Source organism: Eptesicus fuscus, chromosome 8 (genome assembly GCF_027574615.1).
Source record: "Eptesicus fuscus isolate TK198812 chromosome 8, DD_ASM_mEF_20220401, whole genome shotgun sequence".
In the NCBI taxonomy this organism is placed as follows: Eukaryota; Metazoa; Chordata; class Mammalia; order Chiroptera; family Vespertilionidae; genus Eptesicus; species Eptesicus fuscus.
In genome coordinates this window covers 36,826,609-36,843,587 of record NC_072480.1, presented here as the reverse complement: position 1 = coordinate 36,843,587, position 16,979 = coordinate 36,826,609, and the positions used below count along the sequence as shown (strand labels likewise).

Genomic DNA, 16,979 nt, shown 5'->3' with positions numbered 1-16,979 from the left:
AGCCAGGTTATAGCTAATAGCTTTTGACAATCTAAACTATAATTTATCAACTGATAATAAGTCAGGTTTCTTAATTTTTAGTTCTACTTCTAGAAATTATTCCAATGCACACAAAAATATTCAGAAAAAAATATTCAAATAAAATTTAAATAATTTAATATGAAAAATTGTTTTATATAAATTAGTCTCAGAAAACATAAACAACACATATGTTTTAAAAATATGTGCCTTAAACTTGCATTTGTGCTGTTTATGGTGGGATTTGAGATATAATTCTGTAGCCAAACTAAATATTTGTAAGAACAAATTTAACTTGGGTGAAATTGCAAATTATAGTCAAAAGATATTGTTGCAAAACAGACTAGATTAGATTTTCCCTATCTCACCAGGCATTATCCCTATTCCCCTGTTTTAACATTCTTTTACTTTCTGTATAAATGGCTCTGATGTCCTCTTTCTCTTTAATACACATTAAAGAAAAATATCTCTCACTGACTTCAGAACAGGAAATTTGAATGCTGAGGCTCTGCCAAGATTTTATTTATAATAACATCATATTGTCTCTGATGTGCTTCCAGTATTAACAACTTGTCATAAAACAAGTTATAGCTCAAATGTTTAAAACCCATTCCCTGTGAAACATACCTGCTGATGACTCACTCACAAATGATGTAATTTTCAGGGTTATTTGATTTCCCATATTAAACATTTTATACTGAATCCATCTTTTAATCAGAGCATATACCATGTCATATCTATGGATTGTAACCAATAAGTATTTCCATATTGAATGTTCAGAATTCAAAACACATTTTCTCATGAAACAGTAGTTTGATTTCAGAATACTGGACACACAAAACTCTCATAAAATGGCTAAAAAGAATTTGTTCTGCTCTTAAATCCTGTCTCTTTCACCCGTTAGCTGTTTCAGGTTGAGGAAATTATTTAAGTTTTCTGGTCTGAGTTATAAAAATGGGTTTATATATTGCATCGATTATTTCTGGGATTATTAATGCATAATGAATCTTCATGTACTTCCCTAAAGGTTTTGTATCTACACTTTCTGCTTTAAATCTCTTTATAAACACAAACTTTAATAAAAATCAACTATGTGAAAATATCATACAAGAAATTCCCTGTCTTTGTGGATTTCATATTTGAGAGCTATTCTCCACTTGTAAGCACAAGAAAATATTTTCCAGAGATATAACATGCAGCAAAAAATTAATTAAAAAATGTCCTGTCTTCATAGAAGTGTGTGGTTCATGTATAATTATCCTTGGATGAATTATTTACTATTGACATAATATGTCATTATCAATAAGTGAGTTGTAGAGAGGATGATGCATAGAAGGACTCTCAAATTGATAATTCAAATACAACTTGATCTTCAAACATTTTTAGAGCTCATATGAGACCTATCACTGAAACCAGTGTTTTGGTGTGTTTTTATCCCACTTCCAAATATGATACTAATTTCAGAATCATCATCATTGACTATAAAGCTGAAGTTTACTTGAAAATAATATGGTAACATTTGAAAAAGAAAGTCAACATAAAGAATAGTATATTTTTTTGCCAGCTGGCATGGCTCAGTAGTTGAGCATCGACCTAAGAACCAGGAGGTCATGGTTCGATTCCCAGTCATGGCACATGCCAAAGTTTCTGGCTCCATCCCCAGTTGGGGGTGTGCAGGAGGCAGCCAATCAATGATTCTCTCTCATCACTGATGTTTCTATCTCTCTTACCTCTCCCTTCCTCTCTGAACTCAATAAAAATAATTTTTTAAAACTAATATATTTTGGCCTTGGCTGGTATGGCTCAGTTGGTTGAGTGTCATCCCATGCACTGAAAGGTTGCTGGTTTGAGGTCAGGGCACATGCCCAGATTGCAGGCTCGATTCCCAGACCAGGTATGTGAGGGAGGCAGCGGATCAAAGTTTCTTTCTTACATCGATGTTTCTCACTCTCTCTGAAAACCAATAAGAACATTTTAAAAAATAAAGAGTACATTTTGTAAAAACAAATAATAAATCTGGTAACAAATGTGATGCTTGCTTATCTTAGTTAAAAATGCCTTAGACAGAGGGAAGATTGTATTTGTTATTTCAACATGGTTAACTCACACAAAGCAAGTTTTATTATTGCTGCTTATGGTTGCTTTTTTCTCCCCACATCACACCTCTGATTAGGCACAAGGAGATGGATAGAATAAAATAGGTGTTAATAAGAGTGATATATGAAACTCTTGAAGGAGATCAAACCCTTTAACAGGGTAAATGATCTGTAGCGATATCTATAGATCGTTGTTATTTTGACTAGAGCATGCATCAGACACTTTAGAATGACATAAGGAGTACATCTCAAGGTTGTTTTATGATATACAATGTTCCATTAAAACCAGTCCCTTTGAAACTGAAACAGTGTAACTTTATAAGATTTTTATTTTCGTTCTGAAGTGAATACATTTTAAGCCCAGTGTTTTTTCTAATTATCAGGGCGTGCATCTTTCCATTCAGTTGTCTTTTTGTATTCAATCATCTTTTATGCTTATTCTGGAAATTAGAGCTTGCCATATTCATGTTTTATTATGCTAACAAATTATCGTTAACAATAAAATTTTTTTGGCAGCCTGGTAGTCATTTCAAGTTTTCTCCACAATCAATAAGATGAGAGGAGAAACTCTGAATCACCAGTAAGCTTTTTTTACTTTACAACGCTAAATACTCACAATGAATGCATAAACAGATTCAGGTTTGGGCTATAAAAAAGGAAAGTTTCCTTGTTGTTATTTAAAGGTGACTTTCCTTTTCAGATTCTTATTATCATTACTAAAAGTTTACACATCCTTGAATTTAATAAATGTTTCATTTTGATGAAGACAAGGGGTGTTAGAATGTTAAAAACATTATAACCCAAACTCTCTTCTAACAAAACAAAAACACCTGAAGCAAAAATCCTTATGCCAAATTATCTATTTCAAAAAGAAAATGTCCCCTTAGATGTTATATAAAAGTTTAAGTCTGTTTATCATATCCTATCAATCTTTATACATTATAGATTTGTAAGTTGAAATAATGTCATTAATTATGTTAGAATGTGTATTTGCTCATGTTCTTTTATAAAAATAAATTAAATGTTAAATTTTCACTTGAGTTTCATATAGGAATAGGGAAAAATTATAGTGGGAAAAAAAAAGGAATGTTTCAAATATCCTGATTGAAGTTTGTTTGCATGGAGAAGCTGGGGGTAGGATAACTAGAAGTGGACTTTCTAGGGATTGTTTTGGAGAGCATATTTGCCTTTCTCTAGATGGTCCTGAGTTGGAAGTCAGAGGAAAATTAGGGAAGCTGTAAGTCATTGACTCTTCTGGTCTGGTTGTTGCAGAAGTTATGGGTTAGAGCTCCATTGTCTTTTTGTATATTCAGTCTCTCAGAAACTTAGGATATTTCAAGAGCATCTTAAAACAAATAGCTGAACTATGTCCATTTATACCTAGAAAATATTTCTTATTTATGCTTAATTGCCAAGTACCAGACTGCTCCCTTTGTTTCTTGATTTTTATTGACTTAGTCTAGGTTTTAACTATGTACTGACTTAGTCTAGGTTTTAACTATCTCTTGCACAGACAATTATAGTATTTGCCTGACTTGTGTATCTGATTTCAATTTTTCCCCACTCCAATTTACCCATCTCCAATCCATTAAAGTTCTATTTCTAAAGCATTCAATTTGCTTGAAAATATACAGTGAATTCTGTGTTCAATACATAATAAATCCAAACAGTAGAACAGACTCTTTTTATCCTGGTTCAGCCCACTTTTCCACAGCCTCTACTGGTCCATATACCCAAAGACCTGAATATTTTTGAGTCTGACAAATGCTTTTACAAAATTGTTCATGTGTTGCTTTTTCTCCATTTTCTGACCTGGGAATTTTATTTCCATCTGAACCTTCAAGGTCCAGATTAATAAAATGTATTCAGTAAGCCTTCTCAGACAAAAGCAATTGGGTCTTCTTCTTTGTCCCTATAGCCTTTTATTTTAGTGTTCCTGTAGGATATTTATCACATTGTACTAATCAGGGCCATACTCTAGTAGGTGTCCTCCTATTTTCTATCATCCCCATTGTACAGATTAGGAGTCTCAGTCTTAGCAAGACAATAACCTGTGAGCTAGATTGAACCTTTAATTTTCCGAATGTAAAAATGTGCTCTCCAGTTCACTGCCTCTAAAGCCTTGCTCTCCCTGCATTATGATCACAGGCTTACACACGTTTCTCTCTCTCTCACCATTGTATCTGCTCCTCCAAGGCAGGTGTCAGGAGTAATCCATTTTTAAATTCCCTGTGTAATACATCGCCTCCCTACACATAATGCAGAGCAAAAACTGAATGCATGTGACAAAACTAAATTTCCAGTGATGTTTCAGAAATATCTTTAGAAATTAAAATTTTACCTCAAATATTTGCCCTTACTGTAAGTTAATATTTTATCATTATGTATATCCATGATAGAAAAAAATAAAATATATAAATATTCAATTGAATTTTAACTTTTTGATAAAAAATTGGATTGGTTAATCTATTTGTTGAATACATTTTTCATTTTTTTCTCTAGTTAATTAAAAAACTGATTTATCAGAACTATATACTATTTATGTTTATATTATTTAGTGCATACTATTTACATACATACCTAATGCATACCATATTATTGGTTATGCATTATGGAGACATAATACAATAATGATTTTGTGGATGAAAAAAAGGAGTCAATAGGAAGTAACCTCACAGGATTACTGATCGTAAATTTCTAACTGGGCAGGTCATATGGGTAGTCATGCCCCAGGCCTATAACTTCTTTAATAAAGGGTTTTAAGCCAACCCTGTGCATTCTTGTGCATCTAGGATAATACACCTTTAAAATACCAGACATAATATCCCTGGAAGGAGATATTAACTGTCAAGAGAGCACTTAATCTTGTTAAATATTCTGCAAACCAATCCCTGACTTGCTTCTCCCAGTTCCATGCAATTTTCCTTATATTCCCTCTTTCATTTCAAATGCATAAAAGAAGCTGCAAAACTGTTATTCTCAGGAGCATTTGAGATCTGGCTCCCCAGCATATGTTGTCAGTTTGGCTCAAATAAACTTATACAATTTTCTACAGGTTTAGATGCTTTTTACAAAACAATAAATGACAAAGTGTTGATGTAAGAAATGTACAAACCTGTTAGAGGTTTTTTTTGAGCCAAACTGATGACAATGTGGGGAAGCAAGATCTCAATGCTCACAAGAATAACAGTTTTGCTGCTTCTTTTAATTTGAAATTAAGGAGGAGATGTAAGGAAGATCGGGAAAGCAAGGCAGGGATTGGATTACAAAACAGTTAACAAGATTACGTGCTCTTGAGAGTGAATGCCCCCTTCGAGGGGTATTGTTTCTTGCTTTTCAAAGGTGTGTTAACCTCGATGCACAGGGATGGACAGGTATTACTTAAACCCTTTCACTGAAGAAGTGATAGGCCTGGGAAAGAACTACCCACTATGACCTGTCCAGTTAGGAATGTATGATCAGTAACCCTGTGAGGTTATTTTCCATTGAACCCTTTTTTTTTCTGTTGATGGTTTCAATCTCTATTCTGTTATTCATGTGCTCAAAGGTCAGAAAGCACTGCTCAGAACCTCCTGGCTTTCTAGTGCTCATTTTAAAACACCGTTCTCTCAATAATGACACCATTAGTTTACAACTCTTACTGATCATCCCTGTAATTTATTAAAATCCAGGTGAGTATCATTTTTCTTTTTGTCTTTCCTATATCTCTTCATCTGCTTGCTAGAACCTTGCTCTTACCATTTGAATTTTTGGAAAAATTCTACTTTATCTTCTGGAGTAAATTAATATGCCAGTTACCAAATAACATCTCTATTCATTTCTTTAATCCAGAGCAGATGCCTCTTCCTTGATTTCACAATTGTTTATCTTCTGAGCTCCTGTGCTGAGAACAAACCCTGTCATAGAATATTTGTTAATGATTTTTAGAATAAATTAATTGATCAAGCATGTTATAATCTTTTGTAGTTGTATTATTTGCAATTGTGTTTGTGTGTTTATATCACCTATAAAATATACATAAACACTTTAAATTCCAGATTGTAAGTTTATTAAACACTAAAGTCCCGACGCACAAAATTCGTGCACGGGTATGGTCTCTAGGCCTGGCCTGCAATCAGGGCCATCTTTCCCAGCTGCCCACAGCTGGCCCCACTCCCCGCTGCCACCCACCACTGGTTCCCCTTTTGCCATTGGGTTATTGGTGCCTGATGGCCGGGGGAAGGGACAGAGAGGTCAGCTGTTCCCGCCCGCTCACCAGCCCCACCCCTGCCATGGTGGTCAGCGCGCTTCATAGTGACTGGTCCAGCGGTCATTCTGGTCGTTCTGCCGTTAGGGTCAATTTGCATATTACCCTTTTATTATATAAGATAGAGGCTTGATGCACAGTGGGGGCCAGCTGGCCTGCCCTGAAGGAGGCCCCCAATTGGGGTGTGGGTCCCCACTGGGAGCCAGGGCTGGCCTGGGCACGGGGCCATCGGCAGTTTGCAAGCTGGCCACGCCCCTGGCTTTGTCAGGAAGGACATCTGGAATGACATCTGGAAGATGTCCAGTCTATCCAGTCTAATTAGCATATTACCCTTTTATTAGTATAGATAAGGACCAGTTGTTTTTCATTTAGTGTACATAATACATGTTTCAAACTAACACAAAGACAGACACATGCATAATCAACCTGTGATACAGGTAAGCTAATGTTGGGATTAGTCATTCAAAGTAAGCAGATCATGAAAAAAATAACAAATCCAGACAAAATATCTGAAATTAGAGATAAAATGGGACAAAATCAAGTCATCTTTGATTGGTTTAAAGCTAGATATTTAGATAACTCTTGGTCAGTAATAAATAAAAATATTGGAACAAAAAGCTAACAAGTAACATTACCCTATTTTGAACCTAATTCAGAGATTTTTTTTTTTTTCAAATTCTCTACTACTGTTTTGTTGTTTATCCTCACTGAGGATATTTTTCCAATTGGTAGAAAGAGTGGAAGAGAGGGAGGGGAGGAGGGAAAAGAGGAGAGAGAGAGAGGGAGAGAGAAATATCAATGTGAGAGACACAGGTGGATTGGTCATTTCCAGCATGTGACCAGACCAAGCAAGGGATCAAATTTGCAACCCAGGTACATGCCCTTGACCTGGGATCATCAACCCTTTAGTACATGGGCCAATGCTCTACCACTGAGCCACACTGGTCAGGGTTAATTCTCTATTATTTTTTGAAGTAGCTAGCATGAGTCCACTGGCAATCTAACAAATGAACTTAAAGGCCCCTTTATCTGAAAATGTGTGTAGCTTCAGACACAGATTATGCAAATACTAGAGGCCCGGTGCATGAAATTCGTGCACGGAGGGGGGGCGTGGTTCCCTCAACTCAGCCTGCACCCTCTCCAATTGGGGACCCCTTGCGGGATCTCCGACTGCCCAGGGATCGGGCCTAAACTGGCAGTCAGACATCCCTCTCATAATCTGGGACCACTGGCTCCTAACTGCTCACCTGCCTGCCTGCCTGATTGCCCCTAACTGCCTCTGCCTGCCAGCCCGATCACCCCTAACTGCTCTCTTCTGCAGGCCTGATGTCACCCCAAACTGCCCTCCTCTGCTGACCAATTTGGTTCTGATTGGTAGGTTCTTATGCCAGCGTCAAAAGCTTCGCCTCCTAGGCAGCCATTAGCTCCCCACAGCACCCAGATTTGGTTCTCATTGTTCGGTTCCTATGCCAGTCAGCGTCAAAAGCTCCGCTTCCTAGGCAGCCATTGGCTTACCACAGCACCCAGATTTGGTTCTCATTGTTCGGTACCTATGCCAGTCAGCGTCAAAAGCTCCACCTCCTAGGCAGCCATTGGCTCCCCATAACACCCAGATTTGGTTCTGATTGATTGGTTCCTATGCCAGTCAGCGTCAAAAGCTCCGCTTCCTAGGCAACCATTGGCTTACCACAGCACCCAGATTTGGTTCTCATTGGTCGGTTCCTATGCCAGTCAGCGTCAAAAGCTCCACCTCCTAGACAGCCATTGGCTCCCCACAGCACTCAGATTTGGTTCTCATTGGTCAATTCCTATGCCAGTCAGGGTCAAAAGCTCTGCCTCCTAGACAGCCATTGGCTCCCCACAGCACCCACCTTTGGTTCTGATTGGTCAGTTACTATGCCAGTCAGCATCTCCAGGCCTATCTCTGGGCCTGATCAAAGAGGCGGGGCTTAACAGCAGCCCCATGGAGGCCAGGAGAGAAAGAAATGCCTGGCTGCTGGCGAAGATCAGAAAGAAAGAGGGAGAGAAAGAGAGAGATAAGTATACTGATCAATAGCTTCCACTGAGGCTGCAGATCAGACCCTGACTCACTTTCTGGGTCTCAGCCACCTGGTCAGCCAGTGCTGGGTTGCCAGGCTACAGCTGGGCAACACAGCACTGACTTCCGGATGGTCTGCGTTTGGTCGCAGGCTCGGCCCCTTCCCAAGCCTAAAGCCTCCACCCTTGGGAAGGGTCGCTGCCCTCCGATGGCCGGCTGGGAATGACCTGGGTGCCAAGGAGGTTCCCGGGACCCAAGTATGTATGCAAATTAACCACCATCTTTGTTGGGTTAATTTGCATACTCACTCTGATTGGCTGTGGGCGTAGCGGAGGTATGGTCAATTTACATGTTTCTCTATTATTAGGTAAGATTTGAGGCCCAGTGCACAACATTCATGCACAGGTAGGGTCCCTATGCCTGGCTAGCGATCAGGGCCAGTCTGGGGGGCAACTGGCGGGGCGATCAGGACCCCTGCTCACACCTGCCTTGGTCTGATGCTGCTCACTCATTGGCCCGGCCCCTGCCACCACCACCAGTCACCATCTTTGGGCCAACCGGCAGGGCTATCGGGGCCCCTGCTCACACCTGCCTTGGCCTGGCACCACCCGCTCACCTGCTCCACCATTCTGCTGCAATTCCACTCTCGTTGTGTCTCATTGGGACTGGCAGAACCTCCACCGCCGCCCGCTGCCAGCACTGGGTCACCAACACCCACCATGTTCCGCGTTGCCCCCTTGTGGTCAGTGCATATCTAACTCCCAGTTGGTTGAACCCCTGCAGGTGGGGACAATTTGCATATTAGCCTTTTATTATATAGGATTTCTACTGCTTTAAGATAAGATTTAGATAGCTTTAGGCAAAATTAGATTAGGTATAGAAAACATGGGAGTCAATAAAGTTAATTTAATGACAAATACATGATCAAAGTTAAGCTCTGTAAACAAATTGCCTGTTATAGAAATAGTCACAGGGATGTAAAGTACAGCATAGAGAATATAGTCAATAATCCAATATAATGAAGAGGGAATATGCTAATTGACCCTCATGTCGTCGCAAAGATGGCAGCGCCCACAGCCAATAAAGAGGGTATATACTAATTGACTGCCCCGCCCTCAAAGATGGCGGCACCCACAGCCACAAGATGGTGGCACCCAGTCCCCTCTGGAGTACCCAGTCCTCTCAGCCCCCCAGCTGCTCAGGGCCGGCCTGAGGTGCAGGCAAGCCTCAGATGGTGGCTGCCCAGCCACCCAGGGCCAGCCTGAGTTGCAGGCAAGCCTTGGATTGTGGCTGCCCAGCTGCCCAGGGCCTCCCAAGGCTCAGGTAACCAGGGCCGGCCGAGGCTTACACTGCTGGCAGTGGTAGCAGCAGAGGTGTGATGGGGTGTTGCCTTCCCCTGATTGCCGGGTTGCCTCCCACCCATGAGGTCTCCTGGACTGTGAGAGAAGGCAGGCCAGTCTGAGGGACCCCCCCCCCCTCCAGTGCATGAATTTTCATGTACCGGGCCTCTAGTATTGTAATAACTAGGTATCATTCCAGATGGGTACTAGACTTACTGGGGTTATTACCTTATAAGGTATATACATCTATGTTGTACACCTATAACTAATATAATATTGCGAACTATATTGAAAAATAATTTTTTTTAAAAATTATAAACTTAGTATAATACAGTGAATGTTTCAAGTTGATCCAGATAATTGACCAATGAAGAGTGATGTCCTGAATACTTAAAAGACTGCATTGAACTTTAGCCCATCAATGTCTACAATTAATCAAAATATTAAGGTAAGGCATGGTGTGTACTCTTGTTGGCACCATGCATTGTCATTTTGAGCTATATTTTGTGATGAAATGTTAGGTAGCAGTTGGCTATAATTTTTCCATAATAGAAATAGCACAACATCTTCCCCGTTAGCCCATAACAAACAATATTCATATCAAAATGAACCTATTGAATAAAAAGTGTAGCTTCTTTTACACACTTTTATTGCAGTTTGATCATATTTTAGCATAATCAGCCCTGAAATAAATCTAGTATATGTCTCAATGAAAAGTGTTAAAGCTGAATAAAGAATTGCACAGATCCAGTTTTATCATGCACAATTTTTAAAACGATGCTCAAAATTATACAGAGCTATGCTGCTTAGGCATTTCTTTAATGAATTGGAGTGAGTGATAGTGCTTTCTTATAAACTAACAGGCACATAGAAACAGTAAAGTGGAAAGGAGGATTCAGAGAATTGCATTATGCTAATCCCAAGAAACTAATTCTTGTGATGTAGTACAAGAACAGTCTATATCCCATTCACTTCAAATATGAAAAAGCACTGCAGAGGCCATTCAGACGTTACTGTTACTTCAGAGTACATTCAGCAAATCAATGTAATATGCGTTTACTGTTTTGGCAATGTGGGCTGTCAGAGTTGCAAAACTCCTCCAATTCATCTAGAACAGAAGGCAATTTGAGTTTTTGTATGTGTTTTTATTTTTTAATAAATGTTAAATTGTGGACTCATATTGTATTCTCATGTATAGGATAGTAAATAGAAAAGAATGTGTATATACATTTATTTCAATTTTATATAGCTTTGTTATTGAACTTAGGTTTAAATATCAGTGTTATATGCTAAGCTTAATAAAAAATACAACACAGAAATATCCTAATAAATATTACTTTTATTAAAGGGAATTTATTATTAATAATGGAGTTTTCCCTTAAAAGTTAATAATGTCTGATTTTAAATATATTGTAGTATTTTCATGGGACTATCATGATGATTTATGGCATAAATTATCTTGATGATTTATTTAATAATTAAATGTTAATTATTCACTCAATGTATTGCCAAATATGAAAATTTATGTTTGGTATAGTTAATATTGATTATCTATGTCAGATACATGCTGATCTAAGATAGTAAAAATACTCAAATCCTGTTGATTGCAGCAGAAAGATGTGCTTAATCCCAAATATATTTTTTGAAGAGGACTTTATAGTCAAGGATATAAAAAAGTATTATGTGAAGTCAAGTACCAGACTGTCATCAAATCAGATTTATGCTCTTATAATTTCTCTTGCAAATAGCTTTCAGAATCACATTAGAGGCTAAGCTCAGCCTTAACTGGTTTGACTCAGTGGATAGAGCATCAGCCTGTGGACTGAAGAGTCCCAGATTCAGTTCTGGAAAAGGGCACATGCCTTGGTTTCAGGCTCTATCCTGGCCTTGGTAACCAATCAATGTGTATCTCTTACATCAATGTCTCTCTCTCTTTCTCTCCCCCAGCCTTCCACTCTTTCTAAAAATCAATGGAAAAATATCCTTGGGTGAGTATTAACAAAAAACAAACAAAAAAAGGAATTCCTGAACCTTGGTACAAACACTAATTGGTAAAGCTCCAATTCAGAATATAATTAGATTAAAGAATATTAAAATGTAAGGATTGATAAGACTAAAAAAAAAGCTAAGGTAAAAATATTCTATTGAGAATATAGAATATTCTAATCATTTGGATAGAAGAAAAATTTTCAAACTTTCTTTTTTTAATCCCATTTTTCCCCCTAAGGGTGGTACTATGAAATGGGATCAATTTTTAGATTTTTAAGGTGACATTATTCATATGGAATCCTGGGTAAAAAAGGTGAAGCAAACAAAAAGATTTAAATAAACACATAGACCCACACAGGCACACACACACAGAGGAATATATCCTATGAATACAGATTCCTGTATTCAAATCCTACTCCATCTAATCCTAAATGTATAATCTTGAAGTAGTTAAAAAGCTTAATAATACATCAATATATTCATCTTTAAATTCAGAGTAATAATAGAAACTGTCTAATATAATTTATTAAGGTGTAATTTTCAAAAGGTTATAAAGCATGACTGAATCTCATACTTACAAATATAAAATGAACATGTATCAAAGTTGATATTTAACTCACTATTTAATAATGGAAGCAGTGCCCAGCTGGTGTGGCTCAGTGGTTAAGTGTCAACATATGAAATAGGAGGTCAAAGTTGGATTCCTGGTCAAGGCACATGCCCAAGTTGCAGGCTTAATCCCCAAAGGGGCAGGGGAGGGGGCTGCAGGAGGCAGCCCATGGATGATTCTCTCTCATCATTGATTTTTCTCTCTCTCTCTCTCCCTCTCTTCCTCTCTGAAATCAATAAAAATATATAAAAAATAATAATATGGTATGAACACTTTATAGAGCACATAAGTATACATATGAAAATAGATACAGAGGTGGATATGAAATTTGATAAACTGCTGGGTAAAATGCAAAACTAATGTTCAACAAATCCATAAACCATAATATTTAGGGTTATCGCTTCTACGGGAAGAAATTATTTACATCTCTACCAGGGAAAATTCTACAAGTTTACTGGTGCCTCTCAAGGGTTGAATATCACCAATAATTGAATGCAGCACTGCACTAAAAGGATACTCAACAATCTCTCTTACCTATATCCAAGCTGTGGGTACTTTGTTATGACATTTTTCCTTGCTGTGATCAGAATCTTCAAAGATTCTTCTTGATCACACACACACACAAAAAAAAAAAAAAAAAAAAAAAGCTGTTCTCATTAGATTTGGCCCAATTATTTGTATATATTACACAAATGTTTTCCTTAACTCAATAAGCCATGAATTTGTTCTGCAAATGAGACTTGAATAGTTTGGGTAACTAATAATGTCCAGTAATTAACTTTTGTGTATACAGTTTCAAAAGAATCATAGATTGACTCAAAATTACTTTTTTTTTTTTTTCCTGAGGATGAGGAGCCAAGCCCAAGACACACTATCCATAACATTTTAACTGTTAATGTACAGTTTGGGGTAAATTTCCCTTGAATTGAGATTCTCTATGATTTTTTTTAAATCCCTACATTACTAGATAGTAAACATTTTAATAAAAATAATTTCTATTTTTTTTAATTTAGAAATTTGAATTCTAAAACTGAAAGACTAAGTCTTCATAATTCAGAAGAAAGTCAGGTTTCTTGAGAAGATATTACAGAAATTTGCTTCAAATATTGTCTATTCCTCTACCTTAATATGAGTTTCTCAGACCTGATCAAATGAGATTTTTCTCAAGTGTAACATTCCAAGTATAGCCTGGGTTATACTATTGATTTTGCCCAATTATATCCTGGTAAGACAGAGGACAGAGTCATACTGTATCTCTGCAAATAAGTACTATTATAAGTAGGAAGACTCAGCAAAAACATTTGTGTTTGATTTTTGAGAAGATAGTGAAAATCAGATATTAATTTAGAATGGTTCATCTTTTTGTTTTTTACCTTTAATGGGATTACTGATAAGAGTTTCATCTGCTGTTTGTTTCTTTTTGATTGATTGATTAAGATATTACATAGTGACCTTATCCCCCCATTGCCCCCCTCACCCCCCCACTCATGCCCTCACCCCCCTGTTGTCTGTGTCCATTGGTTAGGCCTATATGCATGCATACAAGTCCTTTGGTTGATCTCTCCCCATTACCCCCACCCTCCCCTATCTTCCCTCTGAGGTTTGAGGGTCTGATCAATACTTCTCTGTCTCTGGATCTGTTTTTGTTCATCAGTTAATGTTGTTCATTATATTGCACAGATGAGTGAGATCATGTGATATTTATCTTTAAAAATCATAATCTACTAAATTGTGAATTAGAGATAACTTAAAAAGAAAAAGAGCTTCTTCATATACCATGTAAAATAAAGATTAAAATAATGCCAAGAGAATTTTGAGTTTCACTTCTGAACAAAACAGAAAACCAGGGCCTGGATTTACCCTCCCACATGAAACACTCAAAAGTACAGAATTTTTCCAAAAATTGTTTTAGGACTGGAACAATTGGCAGCTCAAGGCATTGATCCCCAATCAAGGAACAACACATATGATGAACCCTATTGTTACCAGTGAAACAAGGAGACCTGGGTTCTTGTCTTTTTGAAGGAAAGATTTCAATAAAAAAACAAAGTATAGAAGAGCAAGCAATAATTTACTTATTTTTTAAATTTATCGTTATTGTTGAAAGTATTACAGATGTCCCCTTTTTATCCCCCTCTTTGACCCCCTTCACCCCACTCCTGCCCTCTCCCAAGGCCTTCATTATTGTGTGTCCATGGATTATGCATATATGCATGTAAATTCTTTGGTTAATCTCTTCCCCTTCATCCCCCCCAACCCCGAAGCCCCTTTTTCCCTCTGAAATACTTCCATCTATTGCACGCTTCAATGTCTCTGGATTGTTCTTCAGTTTATTTTGTTCCTTAGATTCTATAAGTGAGATCATGTGATACTTGTCTTTCTCTGACTGGCTTATTTCACTTAGCATAATACTCTCCAGGTCCCTCCATGCTGTCTCAAAGGGTAAGAGATCTTTCTTTTTTACAGACCAAGTACCCATCAATTGATGAGTTAATAAAAAAATAAATAAACCAACAACAACAACAAAAACCTGTGGTACATTTACAGAATGGAATACTATGCAAGCAAGAATTTACTGACCTCAGCAAAAAATATGCTTATGACAGCGAAACAAGGAAGGGCATTGAGGAAGCAACAGGAGAGCCTAGACTGGGCTGCTTTGGCTCACTGGGAAGTCAGAGAAAAAGGGACAAGAAGGCCTTGGAGACAGGTCCAGAGGGTTAACCAGGGATGAGCTGCCACTGCCCATTGCTCCCCTGGTTGCAAGTCTCATGGGGTCCCTTGGAGGTTAGGGGGTATGAGGCTGTGGGGGAAGGAAGAGGGGAAGGGAATGGCAGTCATGCTCCCTGGAGGGAGAGCACACTGGGACCTTCATTTTCAGGGGTTTTACAGGCTGAGTGTTTAGGGGAGGTCTTAAGGGAGGATCAATAGAATATTCATCTGCTTTATGCTGATGTACCAAAATGAGGTTTATTCTCTTAATTTGTCTGTCCTTGAGTATGGTTAGCAAATGACACTAATTTCGTTTCTATCAGCTCTCTTCCTGTGTAGGGTGATTTAAGCTATTTACTCTCTGGTTGGGGAGGAGAAATGCAAACCATTTACCCTTGGTTTAGGGAAGATAATATTTACTAGGTGGCTACAAATTGCTGTTTTACTATCTGTCTCAGTTTCCCTCTTCAACTTGTCCTGGAATTGTCCTAGCTTCTTACTATGCTATAACTCAATGAATGCTCTAATTATACCCAACACAGTGACTTTCCAGGATGTGGAGATGTGACTACAGCAGGAGAGGTCAGAGTGATATGATTGCTTACTGCAAGAAGCCAAGGAATGGCTGTAGCATTTAGAATCTACTACAAGTTAACAGAAATTTCCCTGGAGCGCCCAGGAGGCATGCTGCCCTGCTGACATCCTTAAGCCAGTGAGACCTAACTTGGACTTCTGGCTTCCAATATTGTAAGAAAATAAATTTGGAGTGTTTTAAGCCACTAAGCTGGTGGTAAATTGGTAAGCAGTAACAGAACGCTAATATAAGTACTATGGACTAAGGCAAATAATATTCACTCTCCACTTACCTTTTGATAACTTGCTATGTTGTAGGCGCTAGGAAAGGCACCAGGGGTTAGAGTGGTGGGGTCAGACTGGACCTGGGTTCAGCCGCCTCTGTACTTGAGTTCTGGCTAGGAAAGAATTAAGAGCCAAGACTCAACAATAAGAGAACACTTAATTGGAAAATCACAGAGGTAGAAAAAGTAATTTGTAGAAGAAATGGGTTTAAGAAAACAGTTATAGAGGTAAAGAAAGGGACCTTGGAGCTTGGATGTGAGGAAGTTAATGGGGGGAGGGGGAGAGAGAAGAGGAAGGGAAAGGCAAAGACCTGTGCACGCTCCCAGGAGGGAGAGCAGCACTGGGTCCACCATCCTAAGGGTTTTAAAGGTGGAGATTTTAGGCATGGTCCCAGGGGAAGATCTCAACAGAATATCCTGCAGCTTTCAATATGTGTCCTTTCAGGATTACGGCCTTCACTGATTAATTGGCCAGCAGAGTCAGGGCAGAGGGTCAGGGGGTCATTATTCAATGCAGCTGGTCCTGAGCAGCCCTGGCTGGTTTTGTTGCTTTTCTGGGTGTGGAGCTGAAATACAACTGAGGCCTAGAGATCAAGGGGTTCCAAACCACATGACCGGCGATATGCTAGGGGAGGAAAGGTCACCCTGGGGGTGAGGTTCCACCCTACAGTTGTCCTTTGCTGGGTACCTGGGGCTTTCTGCCCTGGTGACCTTCTGTACCTGGCCCATCGTCCTTGCTCTGCTCATGTCTGTCTAACTGCCCACCACAGCTATACTCCCTCAAGTTTGGTCTTTCATTATATTTTTTCATATTCTGAGACAACCTATTTCTACACTTTCAGACAAAACTATTTACTCTACCCTAAAAAAAATTAAAATATATCCCATTATCTTCCATGTATGGTTCTGTTTCTCTGTCACTATTGGTCTGAGTATGTTCTAAACTACCCATATGAATAACTTTTAAATAAAATAGCTAACTTCTAATTCACAGAGAAAGGTGGGAGGTGGAAAGCTCAGAACTGTGTAATAATCAAATGTTTTAAAAGATTAGCAAAGCTTAAGAATATACT

General features: G+C 38.5%; 1 long non-coding RNA gene across 1 annotated transcript in view; it reads right to left on the bottom strand.

Moving 5' to 3' along the window:
* Positions 1-16,979, bottom strand: part of LOC129150043 (uncharacterized) — a 64,784-nt gene that overhangs the window by 1,095 nt on the left and 46,710 nt on the right. The window contains exon 2 of the long non-coding RNA XR_008556817.1: positions 9,015-9,175. This is a non-coding gene — a long non-coding RNA (uncharacterized LOC129150043). The remainder of the gene's footprint in view (positions 1-9,014; positions 9,176-16,979) is intronic.